This window comes from Macrobrachium rosenbergii, chromosome 37 (assembly GCF_040412425.1).
Source record: "Macrobrachium rosenbergii isolate ZJJX-2024 chromosome 37, ASM4041242v1, whole genome shotgun sequence".
Classification (NCBI taxonomy): Eukaryota; Metazoa; Arthropoda; class Malacostraca; order Decapoda; family Palaemonidae; genus Macrobrachium; species Macrobrachium rosenbergii.
This window is the reverse complement of record NC_089777.1, coordinates 31,295,541-31,301,536: the sequence shown is the minus strand read 5'-3', so window position 1 is coordinate 31,301,536 and position 5,996 is coordinate 31,295,541.

The window sequence follows — 5,996 nt, the reverse complement described above, 5'->3', positions numbered from 1 at the left end:
ATCTTCCTCTTTCTTTCTTTCTTTTCTTCCCGACGCAGCTCACAAAGCGTCAAAAAAATGACGTAGATCATCTCTTTGGCACTTGCCTTCACTAAAATTATTAAAAATGTCCAGTATCATTTGCATGAGTAGGGCTTGTGAAGTGACAAAACCTTAGTATCAGCTACAGTTCCCTTCAGCTGACATGGTATGTGTGTGTGTTATTTTGATGACTTTTATGGGCCAAATTGTAATGGAAAAAAATTTGTACCCATTTAAGGGAATGAAGAAAACTTTATAAAAGGTCACATGATGCTTTATTCGTTGATAATGAAAAGTTATTTCATGAAAAATAAACCATCATTATCAATTCAGCTTTATAAATTCATAAAATAATGTTTCATGAATCAGCATTCCTCAAGATATTTGGATTATGATCACCTCAAAACGAAGAGAGCTCTACGTGTATATTTGACGTAGAGATTACTATTCAAGTTTGCTGAAACGCGCACACACACACATATATACTTACATACACACATACATATATATATGTACATGTTCACATGGATATTTAAGTGTTGGTAGGTCCACAGAGGATCGAGTGTAAGAAAGTTTTTCATATTCTTCAAAGGTGTGCATCCGAGAGCTTGTGAGTCCGGGAGAGTACATAAACATTTGAATATTTATACAGGCATGTATGTTAATAATTGTATGTGTGAATATTTATCTTAATGTATGAAAAAGTCCTGGGAACTCTTCCATCAGTCTCATGATTCTGTCGTCCATCCTTTGACCAACGAAAGAAGGGCACGTGGGGCATAGACAGGACGGGGCACATGAGCCGTCGGGTAGTGGACCGCCGTAAGGGTAGTGGGTATCCCTCTGGTTGGACACCATGATTTATGCAGTCGAATGGAGGCCACACTTTAGCCAGCTATTATGTCAGATCCGGAGACAGCTCCCTCAATCACCCCCAGCTGAGGTATGTGGGGGAGAGAGAATGCGGGGGATGACAGCCAGAGGAATAGGGTTAGAACCGTCATCTGAAGGGGTAAAGAATGAAAGAATGAAAGAGAGAGAGAGAGAGAGAGAGAGAGAGAGAGAGAGAGAGAGAGAGAGAGAGCTTATAAAAGCTTTAAAGCAACGGATGCATTTCCGACAATGTACCTCATGTTATCAATTGTTGTTCATCCTTTCCTTAAGTAGTTTGTGCCTCATGTTGTCAATTGTTGTTCATCCTTTCCTTAAGTAGTTTGTCACATTTTACGGTGGTTTAGAAATCTTAGCTAAATGGCCCAATATTCCATGTATATGGCCCTGAGCTGGAATAAATTATATTTTATTATTACAAGTATTTTCTTCCGGTTTACCTTATCTTTCAACTTAAATTTTGCTTTCGTAATATACGAAATTTTTGCATGGTTTTACTAGCAAGACTTTAAATTCCTTTCAGTTTTCTTCATATTTAAATTCATTAATACTCTGACTGTGAAAATCCTGACCTAGCGTATAGACATTTTTCTCAACCGCTTCTGTGAAGACACACGAGTTATCAACGTTAAATGAGTTGGAGAAGGATGGTTAATATTTGTAAATAGTTCTTTGTACAAGAACTACCACGAAAAGAGGAATATAATTCCTTGGAGAAGATATGATACCGACCAACGCAGATCTAGTCCTGGCCCAAAACAAAAACTGAAATGATAATAAATTGGATTTAATGAGCAAACCTTCAGTAGAGGCCTGACAAATTCCTCTCCTGTCCTTTTGTTTGGGAAGATTGCCTTGGTATTTTCCATAAAGCACTGCTCAGTTTCAGGGGAAGTTCGTAAGTTGTCAGAACTATGAATGTCAGTATTTCTCAGTACTTTTCCGTACTTTTAAGTTAATTCTAATGATACTTATACGCAACGGATTCAAATTTCATTTTGTGTATATAGTAATAGTAATGATAATAATATAATAGAATTCTGGGTCATCGGTGACGAAGAAAGACGAATGGAAACTACAATCATGTTGAAGACCATCATTGAATAACTGATGGGTTGACTGATACATATGAACTGCTGTCGCCGATATTGAATAAAGTTTGACGTTTTGTCAATACTCTAACTCTGTAGCAATATCTTTCTTTCCTATAGAATGATGACGTTGAGTCATGTCTCAGTTTAGTTTAGACTTTTAATTGGAATTATTATATGATTTTATTGAGGTTCGTGTAATTTCGGTACCTTTATTCTGTGTTGAAATGTGATAGTAATGCTAGTACTCCATTTCTGTTTTGGGCAGTATAATAAATTATACAGAATCCGTACGAAGTGGAGACCAGCAATACAAGAAACTAAAATAATTTAATTCGGTATCATTTGCTACCATTATTTCATGCCATATCTTCCTCCGCTCCTTCTCGACTAAGTCTCCTCTTACATTTATATAAAGGAATCAGCAGTCTCTGGTCTGCTTACTTCGATGACGTTGCCCTCTAACAGAACATTCCAGAATTTGGGAAACAGATCTCCATGCTACCTAATTCTGTTTCTCCTGGTTGCCCTGGTTCCTGTACCAAGCTCCCTTGCAAGAAGTCTATTTTATCTCATTTAGGTTCCTAAGAACTTTTTTGTTTTGTCTCATCCTTTTGCTTTTTCTTCCGAGATCAATAATGATATACAATTCTCTGTCTTAACAACATGGATGTGAGCAATTTTGATAAAAATATTAGGATTTGCAGTAACATATAGTCATCGTCCCGTCAATAACAAACACAACAATTATTGTAAAAACTACTTATTGTAGTTCATGTCTGCATAAACTTGATGAATGCACACCCACCCAACAGAGACAGCACAAAAAGTACAAAAGCAAGTCAGGTAAAAAAATGTAATAGCTCCGCGAATAACAGTTGTTTTATAGATACCAGCAAACAGTCTGCGGCAGCGATGGATTTAACTAACATTACCGAATACAAATTACAGTAAGAAAGACTGCAAAAACGTCGCAGTACTGTGGTTAGTCCAGATGAGCTATGTGATTGAGGTCGTGTCTTTTTGAAGGCGTTTTTCATACATCGAATACATGGATCTCAAGTATCTTAGTAGGAGAGTCGTTTAAGAAAAGGTCGTATTATTGTCTTGATTGTGTAAGAAATTTCGAGGAGGAAATAGATTTTCTTTCTGGTAAGATTATTATTATTATTATTATTATTATTATTATTATTATTATTATTATTATTATTATTATTATTATTATTATTATTATTCTGTTACCCGTTCTTGAACGTCGAAGTCTGGGCTAGTTGCTTTATTTTGAGGTTGTGATATTTCGTAATGATACCATTTTATTTTACTTTCATATATATCTTTATTGTGTGTATATTATCAAGAAAAAAAAAGACCGTTATGAAAATAGTTTTCTACTCTTGGTACTTACCGTACTGTACCGAAGCCCAGACTATTGGGTACTAAGGTCTAGAGAATTGTCTGTTAGCCAGAAGATAGGAGGCGAGAGCATTTGGCTACATTTGATTAGTAAAATAGATAAGTTCAAAAACTTTGCATAACTTTTAAAGGGTCCATTGGTGAGGGAGGCGGTTCATAGGGTGGACGACGGCATGGCTAAACATGGAGTTTATTACACGTAGGGTATCAGAGTTACACACAGAAATACAAAGCATTGCGTTAATAATATAGAAACAGTTATTTTATTTTTCAACTGTTTCATCTGCGCTCTGTATTTGTGTACGCAATGTAAATCAAGGACTTCTTAACCTCTGGCTTTAAGTAAGGTAAGAGTTTCTGCAAATACCTCTGTTTGATTTTACTGCTTACTATAGTTAGCGTATTCAAAAGTGTGAGGAAATCTAGAAGTTAAGTGTCGTTTTAGCTTAATATTACAAAGACATTTATTATTATTATTATTATTATTATTATTATTATTATTATTATTATTATTATTATTATTATTATATTTGTCGTATATTTTCAGGGAAATTAAAGTCCATTAAGGTAAAATTTATTGGATATAAGATGCTATTGTTAAAAACAATACCGGTGAATACCATATATGATTAATTTCATCTGGCCACTTTTCTGCGTCGATGATGATTCTTGCTGGTTCACTTAAGGTAGATTCTTGGGCCTACGAGGCGTTTGTTTGGCGGCCTCTGATTGGCTGGTACCGGGAGGTAGGCGGCTAGCTCACTGTCTCATTTTTACGTTTGCAGCTCAGAAAATTAGCAGTATGTTTATATTTCTTCATTTATCTCACGTTTTGCACAAGATAGGAGAGTTTTGGTCATACCATAGGATTTGGTATTAATTGTACAACTAAATCATGATTTCCTGAAATCAGTAAGATAAAATACAAAGGAATTACAACAAGTAAAAGTGCAGAGAGAAGCATTTAATTCTTTATACCTGTTTTTACTTATCATCGGATTGTGCAGCATTCATGCGATCAAGATAAGATAAAACGTGTTTTCATACAATAAATTCACAGTGAATACGCTGGTGCTTTCAGATTTTAGATGCGTGTGATATGTGAAGAGAAAATGAAGAACATGTCTCATCATATCTTGCATCCGTTCTTGACTCAGTTTGGCAGTAGTGCCGAGAGATGGTGATCTGGAAAAAGCGAGAGCTTTGAGGCGCCATTGACAGTTGCCAATTATATAGTGAGAATATGAGAAGTTTGCAGTTTCGACAGTATTTACCGTATTATTATGTCATTACATTTTCTGTAAATAAATGTATAGAATTCTCATTATGACTGTCGAACTTATTCACTCCAATATCATATATGTCCTTATGTCTGGACATATCTAATATGAAAAAATTAATAATCGGATGGATGCTTCTGGATGTGTTGGCTTCAATTTAGTCTGGGTGAGAAATTTGAATACTGTAGGCTACATGAGTTCATTATTATGACCGCTTGTTTCTCTGGTCAATAACATCAAAAGCTTATGGTTTTTATATGTTCATTCAATGAACGGAAGTACATCTTTTTATTTCTTACCATAAAATCTATTGGCGATGTAACGAATATAAAATTCTGTCTTTTTCAGAATTCGTTTGAGCTACTCTTACACCAGAATGTTTATTCCTTTATACACATGTTACATTTGATAATTATGTAGGCCTGTTATTTATCATTTAGCCTACAGTATTCAAATTTCTCACCTAGACTAAACTGAAGCCAACACATCCGGAAGCATCCATCTGATTATTAATTTTTTCTTATTAGATATGCCCAGACATACGGACATATATGATATTGGAGTGAATAGGTTCGACAGTCATAATGGGAATTCTATACATTTATTTACAGAAAATGTAATGACATAATAATACGGTAAAACATAATAATACGGTAAATACTGTCGAAACTGCAAATTTCTCATATTCACTATATAATTTGCAACTGTCAAGGGCGCCTCAAAGCTCTCGCTGTTTGCAGATCACCATCTCTCGGCACTACTGCCACACTGAGTCAAGAACGGATGCAACATAATAAGACGTGTTCTTCATTTTCTCTTCACATATCACACACATCTAAAATCTGAAAGCACCAGCGTATTCAGAGTGAATTTATTGTATGAAAACACAAGTTTTATTTTATCTTGATCGCATGAATGATGCAAAATCTGATGATAAGTACAAACAGGTATAAAGAATTAATTGCTTCTCTCTTCACTTTTAGTCGCTGTAAATCCTTTGTGTTTTATCTTATTGATTTCAGGAAATCATGATTTAGTTGTACAATTAATACCGAATCCTATGGTATGACCAAAACTTTCCTATCTTGTGCAAAGCGTGAGACAAATGAAGAAATATAAAGATATTGCTAGTTTTCCGAGCTACAGACGTAAAAATGAGACAGTGAGCGAGCCGCTTACCTCCCGGTACCAGCCAATCAGAGGCCGCCAAACAAACGTCTCGTAGGCCCAAGAATCTACCTTAAGTGACCCAAATGTAGTCAGCAGTGAGAAATCATTCTGGCAACCTTTCTGTTAGTTC